General features: G+C 38.5%; 1 non-coding gene across 1 annotated transcript; it reads left to right on the top strand.

Annotated features, from left to right (window-relative positions):
- Nucleotides 1-16,276: 16,276 nt before the first annotated feature.
- Nucleotides 16,277-16,348, top strand: TRNAE-CUC (transfer RNA glutamic acid (anticodon CUC)). The gene has a single exon. It is a non-coding gene; the product is annotated as a tRNA-Glu (tRNA).
- The last annotated feature ends 955 nt before the right edge of the window (nucleotides 16,349-17,303 follow it).

The following is a 17,303-nucleotide window of genomic DNA, read 5'->3' as shown; positions in this document are numbered from 1 at the left end:
CCTCACTTCCCTTAATGGATGTAAACAGGAGGACTGATGAGCCGTAATAAAAGGAAGGGGGAGGAGGGAGGGGGTGTAGAGATGAAGGAAGAGATAACAGATAATAAAATATTCACAGCAAGTAAAGAGAGAGAGAGAGAGAGAGAGAGAGAGAGAGAGAGAGAGAGAGAGAGAGAGAGAGAGAGAGAGAGAGAGAGTAGAGAGTAGAGAGTAGCGGTGTGGCGTTGATAGAGAAGACGAATTCTACTAATTCTTCGAGTTATGAATAATGACATGATAACGCTCTCTCGGTGTGATGTGTCGCCGCGTCGCCCACACACTTGCGTAACTCAAAGAGCCACGGGAGTCCATGAACGCTTTCGGTAAACTTTGTTTCTTGATCGCGTTTCACTCACACTCGTCTGAAGACGGATCCACAATCATCTACCATGACGCCCCTTTATTTACCAATTGGTTTAGGTTGATATTTTTTTACCCCTAATCTTCCTAACGCTGATTTCCTTTCTTCCTTTCTACCCATCCCTTTATTCTTTGGTCTACTATGTTTGATCAACCTGTAAATCAATCTCTCTCTCTCTCTCTCTCTCTCTCTCTCTCTCTCTCTCTCTCTCTCTCTCTCTCTCTCTCTCTCTCTCTCCTTTAATACCCCACACAGGCTGACAGTGGCCCGTGCCAACTACAGACCAGGCGAATCGAAGAACCGAATATATTCCACTACAGTATTTCACACTTCCTTAAAATCTCCCTAACCCCAGAGCGCAAAACCTTTCGTAAACTCTCAACTTTATGTATCAGCCACAAGGGAACTGTTCACAACGGGAGGGAATGTTCACCACAAGTACTGTTATACATTATCAGTGTTCATATCTATCTGTCTTTATAACGTATCTATCTGGTTTGGATTCTATATTAGGATAAGGACCAATAATTCATTTCTATCTAAGGGTTTAAATCTAAAGTCTGTACTAGAAAATGACCAGCGTTCACTGTATGCATAACTCTAATTATCATTCAGCATAATTATTTCTCACTAGATAACCTCTATATACATCAGCATCAATATTAGTCATTCATCTGTTTATCATACCCTTACTCTTATGATCATTATGATTACTAACATTATGTTTTTTACCCATCACTTCATCTTTTACTCTTCGTCTTTCTCATCTTTAACAATCTTCCTACCATTACACACTTTACAGTCATTTCATTTGTATTATTACAAACTTTATATAATCACTCTATCGTCAAAACTATGGCTGTACTTATCTCCCACGACTATACAAGAGATGTTTCCATTTAGCAATTCCCTTCATAAGCTTATTTGGGTAACAATCCACATTCATTAGTGACAATGTTTGCTCAGATGATTACCATTAATTATGCAGGTTTATGGTATATGTGACGGATGCTAGCTTAATGACCAGTCAACAGTGCATTGCCATTGAATCCAATATATGTACAAACATACAATTAACTGTGAATATCAATCACCTACATATATATATATATATATATATATATATATATATATATATATATATATATATATATATATATATATATATATATATATATATATATATATTATCCCTGGGGATAGGGGAGAAAGAATACTTCCCTCGTATTCCCTACGTGTCGTAGAAGGCGACTAAAAGGGAAGGGAGCGGGGGGCTGGAAATCCTCCCCTCTCATTTTTCTTTTTTGTTTGATTTTCCAAAAGAAGGAACAGAGAAGGGGGCCAGGTGAGGATATTCCCTCAAAGGCCCAGTCCTCTGTTCTTAACGCTACCTCGCTAACGCGGGAAATGGCGAATAGTTGGAAAGAAAAGAATATATATATATATATATATATATATATATATATATATATATATATATATATATATATATATATATAAAGGCAGACAGTATGAATTATGTGCATATGTATATATGTATATGTCAGTGTGTATATATATGTATACATTGAGATGTATAGGTATGTATAATTGCGTGTATGGACGTGTATGTATATACATGTGTATGTGGGTGGGTTGGGCCATTCTTTCGTCTGTTTCCTTGCGCTACCTCGCTAACGCGGGAGACAGCGACAAAGCAAAATAAAATATATATATATATATATATATATATATATATATATATATATATATATTTTTTTTTTTCCAAAATATTCTCTGATCTACAGCATAACTGCACACAAAGATAAAAGAATATACGAAGATATACTGAGCTTTCAGCCCCATTGTATTTTCTATGTATGAATACACGCCTCAATGTATGTGCGTATGTATGAATGTATGTGCGTATGTAAGACTTTAAACATGGTCCTTGAAACTTCATTCATGACGTATCAAACTACCTATTATGAAAAGTATTTCTTATGTATATTTGAGAAATATTCAAATCCTAATTCCTAAAAGAACGAAAAAAAAAAGAAAAAATAGAAAACGGGGTAAAAATTATTCTTCCTCCCGTATTTACCATACAAACTCCGGCCAACGGAAGTGGACAGCTGTAATCGATGCTCGCGCTTCACCAACCAATCTTTTTTTTCAGTCTACAAGTTGTGGCAAAGTTTACGTGGAAAAGTTATACAAACGATGGGAATAACAGAGCAATTGTTCCAAATAAAATTCAGTGCGTGTGTGTGTGTGTCTGTGTGTGTGTGTGTGTGTGTGTGTGTGTGTCTGTGTGTGTGTGTGTGTGTGTGTGTGTGTGTGTTCAATACGGGGAGGGATTTTTATAAATCGTGAGGAGACCCCCCCCACCCTTAGTTTATTTCTATACGTCTCCCTTGTTATCATTGGTCTCTGACCTGACCCCCTTTACGGGTCACGTCCAAGACCAGTTTTTGGACACTTGCTGAAATGAAAAATCCTGAAAATGGTAATGAATATCAAAATACGAAGCCCAGCACGAATATCTCGTTCTCCCTCAATACGAAATGATATGAACTATGGATCCTGTCTAGGTGAATGTAAATGACTATTATAAAAAAAACAAATAATAATAAATTACCACGATTGGATGATAAAAAAACTAATAATAATAAATTACCACGATTGGATGATAAAAAACTAATAATAATAAATTACCACGATTGGATGATAAAAAAACTAAATAATAAATTACCACGATTGGATGATAAAAAAACTAATAATAATAAATTACCACGATTGGATGATAAAAAAAACAAATAATAATAAATTACCACGATTGGATGATAAAAAAACTAAATAATAAATTACCACGATTGGATGATAACTAATTTATGATTTGTTGATAAGATCCCATATCACGCAAAGTACTCAGTCCTATTGTATCAAAAGCGGTTGGCAAATGCTGAAATACAAAATATAACAAAAAGTGAAATAAAGAAAGTATCAAATACAGGAAATGTTCAGGTGCAGGAATGACATAATTCTGGGCAGCTGAGAGAAGCAATCTCTTTATGATGTGAGAGAGAGACTAAAGCGAAGGGAAGGGTGTGAAGGGAGAGATAATTATTGGATGACGTAGTTAGTAACAGATGAGGAAAGGGATTAGAAGCAGGGAAGGTATGGCTTTGTGTGTGTGTGTGTGTGTGTGTGTGTGTGTGTGTGTGTGTGTGAAAGGCAGGTGGTATTACGACTATGTGGGGGAGCAGTAAGTAATTAGGGTTAAGCTAATCATAGGGTTCGGTAATGTGAAGGAATATATCTATCTATCTATCTATCTATCTATCTATCTATATATATATATATATATATATATATATTTTTTTTTTGTTTTTTTTTTGTTTTTTTTATACTATTCGCCATTTCCCGCGTTAGCAAGGTAGCGCTAAGAACAGAGGACTGGACCTTTGAGGGAATATCCTCACCTGGCCCCCTTCTCTGTTCCTTCTTTTGGAAAAAAAAAAAAAAAAAAAAAAAAAAAAAAAAAATGAGAAGGGAGGATTTCCAGCCCCCCGCTCCCATCCCTTTTAGTCGCCTTCTACGACACGCAGGGAATACGTGGGAAGTATTCTTTCTCCCCTATCCCAGGGATAATATATATATATATATATATATATATATATATATATATATATATATATATATATATATATATATATATATGGTCACCCTGTGTACCTCAGGGAGGAAGGTTAAGTAAATGTCAGATACAGGAGGGAAACAAGTGAATGACGTAAACATCCTGGAAGTGTTTGAACAAAACTAACACCTGCATCAAACCTCTTGTTTCAAGCATGACCAAACACAGTCTTACATAGGGTACAGACTTTGCTGTGGACATGGCCATGAAAATAAGTTTTTAACAACATTCACAGCATCGCGAGGATGTAGAGGGACTGGTAAAGGTGAGACATGAGAGTGAACAGGGTGTAAGCTTTCATCACAAGTGATAAAAGCTCTGAAGATGAGGTTATGTCTAAAGGTGATAAACCAATGTGCTAATCATCTTGGAAAACCACTCCTGAAACAACTCCTTGATGTCAACATCAACAAATGGTTCAAACTGGTGCCGGGGTTAGTGAATGCCAGAGTAACATCAAACAAAAATATGTACCAAAAAAAGAAAAGTCCTGCTTTGCAATACTAACATTAACAAATAGTAAATATATCTACAAGTAGATTATAAAAAAACCTGCTTGCAAATTATCCCTCGAGGATTCTAATCATCGTAATTACCTTCTACATATAAATATATCAATAGGTGATTAGAGAACTACAATTGCCATCAACTGAGGCACGAAACCTTCGCCTTAATCAGTGGTTAAAACTTTTTTTCATGTATGCAGACAACTTAAAAGAGACACCTGCTGTGTCTATATGGAACAGTGGATCACTGGGAAATAGGCCATATACCGAACCGCTGATCTGTATGCAACGCAATGCTTCAGTTTCGCTATTACATAAGACAGAAAGGATAAAGCTGCTTGCCTCTAAGTACATGCCAAGTCAATTTGAAAATATAAACAAACGTATCTTATTCAACAATATATTCAATAACCTACTCTAAGAACAAAATATAGGCTCTTTGTGTACGCGTGAAATAAACGAGGGGGTTAAATAATGATTTTAATCATATCTATGAAAGGATTTGAATATCTGAAAATAAAAACTGCAACGTATATATTTCTGAATTATAGATAGCTCTACAGTATGAGCGTTTTATGAATAGTTACACCTCAAAAATAATATTTATCGAAGTCCGGGACGAAATTTAATATGAAAGAACCCAAAATACTTTTTTTTTTTCTTTTCATCCTAATGTCGAGGCCCGGTGGTGTTCCTGTGGCGAAATATATCACGACAATATTACATTTATGGCCCCTGGATTTCACTCGGACTTACAGAACCAGTGGTGGAGGCCGCCGTGGACCATATCGACGTTCTCGTTTTCTGTGGAAAATGTGCCCAAACTTCGCATGGGAAAGAATTATGTTTTTCTTCTTTCTCCTGCAGCTTTGTTTGCGCCTCGATTCGCGTATGGGAGTATTGCTGATATTCAAGATACAGAATGCATTTCTTCATTTACATAGGTAACTTCATAATCTAGAAAAAATATAAAAAAAAACTAGGAAAAAAAAGCCAGCTAGAAAAGCTTCCAAGCAGTGAAAGAAAAAGAAAACTGTGTACTTTCACAATGGAGACTATGGAGTATTGTGGAGCCTGAGGACAAACACATTTCGCCCTGACATACCGTATTCAGCATGGCACCTTTATGCTTCAGCCTTCCAAACTGAAGATACACAACAGTTACCCCTCAATTGCTCTGCCTATAAACACAAAAATACATCCACCACACTTCTTGACCTGTGGATCCGCCCACTAGACATGGCTAGCTTCCTGAGCGCTGCGAGAGGCTTGCAGAAAGGGACCGTGTGGTATGAAGGGCAAGATAAGCTGTGTTCATGTGCATGTCCGATTAGAATTATAGATCTACTATCATGTTTATCCTGGTGTAAGTTTAGCTAACTGACTGCCTTTTGTTGAAGACTAGTCACCAAAACATTTAAAGAATCGTCTATCGGGTTTCGTGGTATTATCCCGTGGTATCATAATTTCAGAAAGAACTAGTATTTTTCAATACGAAAACGAACATTAGATCAATAATGGTTACTAACCCCGTTTTATACCGTTCAAAACATGACAGGGTTAACCCAAAGTTAGACTAAATATGTAGTCTGGTGAGGTAGAGTGGTAGGGATTGAGAGAATAATAGGGAAATAAATCAAAATAACATGAATTCAGTGAAGTGAGGGCCACATACTGGATGATCCACAAGGAAAGAGGAAACGTTTGGCTAGACCATGAGGACGAGGTTAATGGAGGGGAGGGGGGGTTAGCAGCTAAACCAGACAGGCCGAGTTAAGTGAACCATTAATGAGACACATAAGGTGATGTGTATATACATATATATATATATATATATATATATATATATATATATATATATATATATATATATATATGAAGAATCGTAGACACAATTACCATATTCATAGGCTAGATATGACTGTAAGCGTTTCAAAGACCTGAAGTTAAACGAAATTAATCCACAGTTCAGAGCGCCAATAGAGAAATGCGGCCGGAAAATATAAACTTATTCCTGGAGGAGAGGCAATGCATATCTTACTTTTGATGATGTTCTCCTCTGAGGAGAGACCAAAGTCTGGGGGGAAAATGTGTTGTGAGCCGGGTTAATGATTTCAGTGAAAAGGCCTGACTAGAAAATCCTTCACGGAGGAAAAAAGGGAGGTACAACTCTCTCTCTCTCTCTCTCTCTCTCTCTCTCTCTCTCTCTCTCTCTCTCTCTCTCTCTCTCTCTCTCTCTCTCTATGTAGGTGGGTAAGTACATGTTGGTGGGTACGTGTACGCAAGCTTCACGTGCACCCTTCTCGAGAAATCCAATAGAAAACAATGTCGATATGGAGACATTTTATCAACTTCCCTTCTCTCTCTCACACACACACACACACACACACACACACAAACACACATTCAAGAACCACAAGTGCAGATAGAACATATTTTCTCTGAATTATCTGAAGACCTGCAGAATAATTTCTTTTTTTCAATTTGGTGGTCATAACCTACGTCGATGGGCCAAATCATTCTGGTTGGTAATAGGCCTAAAGCTTAGATAAAGAATCGACCAACCTTTGGTACACGTAAGGCAATATTTCATTTCACAATGAGTAAAGGTGTAGACTCCCCAACACATTTGGTGTACTATGTTCTACTGCCCAGTGGATAATCCTCAAAATCCTCTTTTCCATACTGGATATATATATATATATATATACTTTTGTGGAGATGACGTGCCTAGAATTATCAACAGAGGTAGCTTGTGTTGCTAAAAAGGACAAGCCTTCTCTGTAATAATCTACTCATCCTCTGTTTCTCGGAAACTTTCAACGAATCTCTTGTTGCCCAGAATGATCTCTCTCAAGAGTTCGTGAGCAGATACGCAAAGAAATTATGTGATACATCTCCAGTCACTTAAGTTCTGTGACCAATAAAAACAACCTAATAGCCTTAGTGCATCTTAGCACTGGTAGTTAGTAATCTTTGCCTTAGAAAACGGGCACAAGATCATATTATGTATGAGTATACAAAAGATACAATAAGCTTAAGATACAAGTACGTACATAAAAAAAATAAATATATCCTACTCCGACATTTTTGGTACAATATGGTCAAAGAGTTCCTTTTTCACTTTTATTTTCGTACGTACGTTTTTCTCGTACACACAAAAGAATCCCACCGAAAGATACAAGAACACTTTCCCACAAAATACATGCTCATATCCCTCGAATAAATTCGTTTATTTTCCAACAACACGCCATGAGCTCTGCAAAAATATGAAAAATCCTTCCCCAAGAATAGCCCATAAGACTCACATCCGGCAAACAATAAATCGTAGAATTCTTCAGATATCACGTCCGCCGTATTAAAACTGGCCGTCGGTTTGTTGACACTAAAAACACACATTGTATCACTTGGCGTCCGAAAATACCCCAAAGAAAACGAGTCTAAGATGTGGACAAGTCACCCCTGTCGATGAGGGTAGTGGGCGAGTGTTTACACGAGCCCCCGTCTGAGAGACGGGCTGGCTCAGTGCTACACTCAACCTCACACCGTTTGTATTCTTGCCAGTATCAAAACCCCATTACGTATGTTGAGTTAATGGCTATCGTTTACTACATAATTATGAAGTTTTGAGTCCATCTTATGAACGTACATCAACGCATAAATGCAGTTCACAATTTTAAAACGTATTTCCTAATTTCTCTAGCCCGTTTTCCTTGTTCACTCCATCGCCATTGCTGTTCTACATTTCTTAAGGGTTATAGATGAAATGCTAATCCATGCAGCTTCCATATTATGTTCTTCACAGAGTGCTAGAAGTCTTAAGCGTACAGAATGGACAGGCTTATGTATCGGTTCGCAAGAGCGATTTTAAATATCCTCTTTTTCTGTCTTATACTCACGATGTTCAGGGAACAATCTGGCAACAACATGACAACATTCCCCCAGATGCAGCCCGAAAATGGAGACAGCTCAAACTATACACTATGGGACGATTCCTGCCTCCCTTGCTAGACAACGGTCTTAATCGCGTTTTCATGCCCAAAGTTTAGCATATAAATTGGACTATGAATGTTATACATAATACAAAAAATGGCATACAGGCAAGAAAGGAAGTTAACTGTTGCATAAAGGGAATTAATTAAGTTTGTCGCTTCACTATACACGGCTGTTTTATTCTGCTGCTTAAGGAATTGTTGAACTGTTGCCATATGCAACACTGCCTCGTGGTTAAGTGAAAATATGCATGATTATGAATTCTAGTGTCTATTTATATGCATACATACATACATGTATACAAATATACAGGAGGGTGAAAGGCGTGCAAGGAATAGAGCGAACTGGGAAGATGTGGTATACCGGGGTCGACGTGTTGTCAATGGATTGAACCAGGGCATGTGAAGCGCCTGGGGTAAGCCATTGAAAGTTTTGTGGGGCCTGAATGTGGAAAGGGAGCTGTGGTTTCGGAGCATTACACATGACAGCTAGAGTCTGAGTGTGGATAAATGTGGCCTTTGTTGTCCTTTCCTAGCGCTACCTTGCGCGCACGTGGGGGGAGAGAGGTGCCATTTCATGTGTGGCGGAGTGGCGGCGAGAATGGATGAAGGCAGCATGTATGAATATGTGCTTGTGTATATATGTATATGTCTGTGTATGTATATGTATGTATACGTTGAAATGTATACGTATGTATATGTGCGTGTGTAGGCGTTTATGTATATACATATGTATGTGGGTGGGTTGGGCCATTCTTTCGTTTGTTTCCTTGCGCTACCTCGCTAACGCTGGAGACAGCGACAAAGTATAAGATATATATATATATATATATATATATATATATATATATATATATATATATATATATATATATATATATATTCTTTCACATTAGTCTAACCCAGATATCAAAGTAATTTAACACATTACTAACTTACGAACATTTTAAGAATAAGAGCCAAGAAAAGAGAGACCTTCGCTAGGTTTTATACTTATCTTTAGCATCTTTCACATCATTCCAATCTGCATGAGGTACAACTAATGAATATACCTTCAGCTCCCCCTCACACTTGCTAAACTTATGGCTAGCGTACTAGAGTGAATAATGGCTTCCGAACCCCTACAACGATTTAAAAAGACTCACTGCAAACTGCCAATTCGTCTAGCTGAACTACACCTCCAGTCTACACCTCGAAGCTACTGGACCTCTCTATTGACTCAAGTCTTTACTAGTATTTGTGTGACCTTGCACTTAAGACAAATTTTCCACGTCCTCCAAAAATTCGTAAATACTTTTGTCACTCTCTTTTCCCTCTTTCACTAAGCTCTTTATATTTCAATTACGACCCGGTCTTGATGTGGACTTATGTTCATGATTAGGGAAAAAATAACTGAACTTTAAACCTCGCACACAGATAACAACCATTCCCCAGTCATTCTCATTTTGATGACTTCTAGCATTATAGTCCACTCGCTACAAACTGTCCTCTCTCTCTCTCTCTCTCTCTCTCTCTCTCTCTCTCTCTCTCTCTCTCTCTCTCTCTCTCTCTCTCAGTCTGTACGACAACAACTTAGGCTACCCATTTCTAAAATCTCTCACTTTTCACTTCTCTGGAACTAGACGGTAGACGCCCTACCTCACGAACCTTCTCTTCTTATCCACTCGAGCTGAGCCCACGTCCGATTCCTCCCTTCCATGAACCTCCTCTCAGCTTTAGTAGGTCTCCAGTGCCATCTACTGATCCACACACACACACACACCCACACACCCATACCTCTCTCTCTCTCTCTCTCTCTCTCTCTCTCTCTCTCTCTCTCTCTCTCTCTCTCTCTCTCTCTCTCGACTCCGTTAATACTAAAACTCATTTGCGAGTCTCCTATGAATTATTCATACACGACGGCATTCCTCAAACGGCTCCTACTCGGGTCTTCCACGTAGTTCTGGTGTTCCTCAGCCTCCCGATCGATAGAGTTCCATCTACCCGGCTGACAAAAGGCACGCTCTCGGGAAGGCACAATAGGGGGGGCAAATATCAGGATGAAATATGGGCAGCGGAGGAGTTGAGTAGCCAGAGGAAAGGTTGCTGGCTGAAAGTAGGCTAAAGATTGCCGGCAAAAGGAATCGAGTGTGTCTAGGGATGATGACAAGTGTCCAGCGAGCCAGTGACAACAGTTCTTGACTTGTCTGAGATCAGATGGTGCGTGTGTGTGTGTGTGTGTGTGTGTGTGTGTGTGTGTGTGTGTGTGTGTGTACTTGTCTGTCCTCTCTTCAGGCATTATATGATGGTAAAAAGGGAAGGTATCGGTCGGCATAACGATGCTCATCTCACTGCCACAAGAAAGGTCTCAAAGCCCAAGAGTTGATTGACAGACTGTCAGAAAGCATTAAAGCCTATACAATGATGCTGATGAACATTAACTCGTACATGCCATTTTGGTGTCTGTAAGGCGTACCTGATGACGATCGAATCTTGCGACACATCAAGGCTTTATGGATAACATCAACTGAAAATCATTAAGCCAAGCAAGGTATTCACTACAATTTGTTTATCCTTTTTTAGATCAAGTCGAAATCCTCCACTGATTAAGAAATATAGAAAAAGAAGAAGTGAAGAGTCAGCTAAAAGGTTTAATCTTTTTAAGTGATCAGAGGATTGTCTGTTTGGGACTTTTTTATTTCTCCAAGAACCTCTGGGTTGTTTTGATCGGTGGCATCAACCCTCTACTGGCGATCAAGCTAGAAAAGTCCCCCCCGCCAAAAATAAAAAATATATATATATATATATATATATATATATATATATATATATATATATATATATATATATATATATATCTGTCTGTCATACTATTCGCCATTTCCCGCGTTAGCAAGGTAGCGATAAGAACAGAGGACTGGGCCTCTGAGGGAATATCCTCACCTGGCCTCGTTCTCTGTTCCTTCTTTTGGAAAATAAAAAAAAAAAAAAACGAGAGGGGAGGATTTCCAGCCCCCCGCTCCCTCCCCTTTTAGTCGCCTTCTACGACACGCAGGGAATACGTGGGAAGTATATATAGTATATAAAGATACCCAGCTGTTATAACGAGACCTGCATAGTCTGGCATGCTCCAATAATACGATTTCGGCGGAAACAAAAAAAAAAAGGAAAATGGAAAGACTCCACCGACACAATGACTGCCAAGAAAAATGACTTTGTCGAATCGCTCAACTTTAATCTCAGGGTGAACATTAAAGACACGTTAGCCTACGTGTATATATATATCTATATAGTTGAAGGGTACTTTAGGGAAGTCTTACAATAATAACTCTGGCTTAGTTACTCCCAAGAGATGCTCTGATGGGCGACGTAACTGAAAACTAAAGTAATAACTTAAACGCGAAGTCGCGGGGAATGAGCGAACTCTTGACAGGATAACAATGTGAAACCTTTCAAATATCAAACTACTTCCGGCAAATGTAACTCCAATGACTATTGGAAAGGACTAATTACAGGCAATTACCCAATACAAGGCAATTACGCCTAATCAAAAACCCCCCTCGCTACAAAATACGGCCGGGAGTTAGAGCCTAATAATGAAGATGGCGTAATTAAAAGCGTCGTCGTCAAACAGAACACCACGGATGGCGAGTCATGATTTTTACCTCCGGATATTATTTTTCCTTGATCTCCTGCGCTGTAAAAAAAAAAAAAAAAAAAAAATCCGGGCGAACGGCACGAAGCAATTCGAGAGACGGACGAAGGGCGTGGGCAATAATAATTCCCCATCGCCCCGAGGGGACGTCGGGTCGCCCTCATCAGCAGGGCAAAAACGACACAATGAAAAATCGAACCTTCAATTTTCACCTCTTGGGATCATTTTGTGCTCAATCCCAGCTGAATGCTAGTGTGCGTACGAGGGGAGGTCGGATGGGAACGGGCTACGTGGGAGAGGAGGGTTAAAGAAAAACATACGAGAGAGGTGGTGGAGGTGGGTGAGTTGGAGAAAGGAATGTAGGAGAATGGTTAGAACACTGTAGCATACGGAGAGAGAGAGGGAGGGGTTTGAAGAGGATGGTGAGGGAGAGAGACAAGATGGAGATGGGGATGATTCGAGTGGGTAAACAAGTGGGAGGGAGAAGGATAAGTGAAGAGATGCAGGGATGTTATAAGGCTCGTGGAGATGAAGGGGAGAGGAAAAGCTAAAGGAACGGATTCAGAAACATGGGAAGAACGGAGATAAGACGCAGAGGAACGGGTACTGGAATAAAGATAAAATTGATGGTTATGTTACTGGATGGGAGGAGTAGGATAACAGATAGGTATACGGTGGAGAAAGGTTCTGGATAATGTTGAAGTGAAACGAGGTGAGGAAGAGATAAAGAGACTATGGTAGGGTGGGATGAAGAGGGGTTGAAATGGTTAAGAAATAAAGTTGGTGGAGAGACGAAGAGTGATGGTTTAAATACGGTGTTTTAGGTGAGAAGGGGGTATATAAGCGAGGGTGAATGTGTGGTAAAGGGACTGGAAAAGATGATTAAAGGGAAGATATATGTTTCAATAAAGAGAAAGTCTAACGAACGTTTGGTGACGGGGGTGAGGGTAGATAAGTCAACAGTTGTAGAGGGTAGAAAAGATGAAGAAGGTAGTGAGGAACTTGACATGAGTGGAAATGGGAATACAGGGGTTTAAGATGCGGCGATGATGGAACGACAGAGGATATCAAAAGTATAAATATCAATGAAGACCATGTGAGAACAGCTTTGGAAAGAGGCTCAGGAAGGGTGGATAGAGGGAGCAATGTCTAAAAGGTGGTGGATAGAGGATAAGAGTAGGGAGGGAGTGCTGGGCGAGTTGACGATGGCGAACTCACGAAAAAAAAAATAAAAAGGAGAAACAAAATGATGTTAAAAGAGGAGCAAGAACAGTGAACGATCCTGTACAAGCAATATTTGCAGGAGCGACGATGCAGCTCCCAAATCTTGCCAATAAAAACAATATTCGCGTTCTTTTACGACCATCACACCTTACTACAGACAATATGGACTCCTAAAGACCCAGTGTGTAAACAATAATAATACAGAAAAGTGTAAACATTCTTAACTTCACCTCTCCTTTCACTATAAAATAAACATTAAAAAAAAAAAAAACGTTGATTAGCTTGTTATGGCACAGGAATAGAAAATGTAGCCCCAAGTGACAACATTTATAAAAGAAAAAAACACCAACGTCAGGAGCGGGTACTTCGGTATTCTATACGCTAATCCAATGACCATAAAAATATACAGTCAACCTTAAAACCTTATCCGGGATATGTCCATTAATTAACTCCAATCAGTCAGTGAAAACACTCCAGGAAACGAACCCTCAATGGAACATGTGCATTTCATCGAATCTGTGTACACATATTCAGCGTCTGTAACTATTAAAGGAAGAAAAAAGAAAAAATCTACGACATGGAAATTCCATATAGCATAAAAGATTTAAAATGATTTGCTCTTCCAAGTCGCTGGTCTGAAACACTTCTCCAGCTCCCACGAGTTTCAATATATCTTGAAAAGTACATAAGGATTTCGGACTCAAAAGTGCGGAAGGACATTATATATATATATATATATATATATATATATATATATATATATATATATATATATATATATATATATATATATACTAATAACTCTGGGAGAAAGTTTTCTCTAATGAAAACTGAATTGAATACGACAGCGTATTTAAGACTTAATCTAAATATGCTGTCTCATTCAATTTCATATATATATATATATATATATATATATATATATATATATATATATATATATATATATATATATATATATATATACTGACGGTGACTTCTTTAATTACCCTAGCATTCAATAGGCCTAAAGCCGAAATGACCAACCAACCCACGTTAAATATAAGCAATCGACAAACTGACAAGTACAAATCAAATCTCATTAATATGTAATGTGTTACATATCGAGATAAACTGTGTTGTATCTCTCGATATAATGTGTTGAATTTTCTTTTTCTTAAGCAATTACAGACTCTGCATCCAATGGAGGAAAAAATGGTAAGAAATCGAAATGCTAAACACCTGTCAATATCTCTTGAATAATGTTGGATCTAATGGCCATCAACAGCTAAGGGTTGTTAAGCCAGACGCTATAAATATACATTAAACACACAAGCGTTGTTTACATATTGGTGGTTATTTGATTGGTTGAGGAGCCAACCAACATCACAGCTTTATCTAGCCAGAATCTCAAATGAGAGTGGAGATGCCCTTCACCTTCGCATTAGCCTATTTTCCTTTAATATAAATATGAACTAACTGCACATTACACTGGCTGAAATTGCGGTAAATACCTACAGCTTTAAATTATGAATACTTAAAATATTAGCGTGGAGAAACACGTGGGCCTAGGTAAGACTTCTTGAATTATGGAACTATAATTTGGACGGCCAACTCAAAAAGTCATTCACAATACAACCACTTTAGACATGGCGTTAACGTCTCAAAACAAACGAACGGTTAGCAGGGGAGATGTTTTCATCATATCGTCGAGAAAAATAGCGTAACATACCATTCAATAGAACAACAGAACATTCAACAGAGTAACTGAGCATTCAACAGAGCATTAGAGCATTCAATAGAACAACAGAACATTCAACAGAGCAACTGAGCGTTCAACAGAGCATTAGAGCATTCAATAGAACAGAACATTCAACAGAGCAACAAAGCATTCAATAGAGCAATAGAGCATTCAATAGAACAACAGAACATTCAACAGAGCAACAGAGCGTTCAACAGAGCATTCAACAGAACCAGAACGTTCAACAGAGCACCAGAGCAATCAGTAGAGCAAGAGAACATTCAACAGAGCAGTATAACATTTAACAGAGCAATACAGCATTCGACAGAACAACAGAGCATTTCCATGATCACGTCAAGAAGTTGCAGTAGGTCAGTGCACTCAAACCATCCAGGGAAGGAAGGAAGTGCAGGTGGCCGGAGGGCACCTGTCGGGGAGAGACACGGTCGAAGTAACTGTAAGACTGTAAGAGCTTTGAGGAGGGGACTTTGATGTTTCGATGGCTCAGACTGTTGGCTTGGCTCTCGAACGATTGGCCGAACATCAAAGAGTCTCTCTCTTTCTGGGTCACTTGACAAAGATTGCTCTATTCTGAATCTCAAAATACTATTCACATTCGAATCGCTATATATATATATATATATATATATACATTTTCTTTATATCTTATTTTCTTTTTATCTGCAAACTGTATAACGGACATATTCGAAAAGACCTGCTTCGTGCCATTTAGTTCCATCAATATCATAGATAGATGATCGCTCTCTTTGATAACTGACTAGATAATATAAATGTTTTTAGGAAAAAAAAATAAAATAAATGGAGAGTTCACCATATCCGAAAAAATCTGAATCATAGAAAACGGTTTGATTGAGGTACTGAAATTCATCAATCAGTATCCATTTTTCCATAAATCCTTCATGCTAAATCCTGTCTTTATGGATTATGACTATGATGTACAGAACCCATAACCAATGAATTCATGCTTTCAGGATATTGAGTGGTTATGCCAATTTTGTAAAATGAAAAAACGAAAATATCACATAAAGGAAAATCATTAAAGTACGCCTGCAGGGTATACTAATTTTTTTTTTTAAGTATGTATCCCCCTTCATCTCATCTCCCGTGTGGTCTAGTGGCTAGGATACGCGGCTCTCACCCGCGAGGCCCGGGTTCGATTCCCGGCACGGGAAGACCTTTTCTAAGCCGAAAGTTAACTAAATGATTTAACATCAACTGCGGACATAATGAGAGAGAGAGAGAGAGAGAGAGAGAGAGAGAGAGAGAGAGAGAGAGAGAGAGAGAGAGAGAGAGAGAGAGAGAGAGAGAGAGAGAGAGAGAGAGAGAGAGAGAGAGAGAGAGAGAGAGACCTTGTATTCACTCTCAGTTTTGCTGCCTGATTCCCTCCCCTCTATCCCCTGTATAAGGCTTTGGAATACGACAACCACAGATTTGATGAGGCAAAGCTGGGGTTAATGGACTACAGGACTACAGCTACAAATGCTTTCACCGTTATCAAGATATCGCGTCTGGCAAGGCTGTACTACTTGCTCCAAAGAACTCCATCCTTTCCCTGCTCCTACATGGAATGATGAAGCTACAGGAACTGCATAATAGGAGTTGCATCATAAACATTAAAAGAATCAATTTCTCTTTCGTCATTTTACGGGTTAAGTAACGGAAACCATCGTTTATAATATAATGCTATATGGAAGTCAAAAGAATCAATTTCTCTTTCGTCATTTTACGGGTTACGTACCGGAAACCATCGCATATAATATATTGCTATATGGAAATCAGAAGAATTAATTTCTCTTTCGTCATTTTACGGGTTCAGTAAAGGAAACCATCGCTTATAATATAATGCTATATGGGATTGATGTAACCATGTTATAGTGGAAGCCATATTATAAAGAATAAATATATAAAACTTGGTTTGAAAAGAAGATCGACAGTGACTGAATTCCCCCACACCTATTCTAGCAGGCACCACACTGCAACCCGATCACCGAAGGTACAACTATGTGAACAATACTTCAATCATAAACACATCAAAGATCGTACTTTTCCCAGAGTTAAGAGACAACTTGATTATCAACTTCATCCTAACCCTAAAAAGTTTAAGATTAAACCTCAGTCGCGAATGAG

This window comes from Panulirus ornatus, chromosome 12, assembly GCF_036320965.1.
Source record: "Panulirus ornatus isolate Po-2019 chromosome 12, ASM3632096v1, whole genome shotgun sequence".
NCBI lineage: Eukaryota > Metazoa > Arthropoda > Malacostraca > Decapoda > Palinuridae > Panulirus > Panulirus ornatus.
The sequence above is the reverse complement of the archived record's forward strand: the minus strand, read 5'-3'. Positions and strand labels throughout refer to the sequence as shown.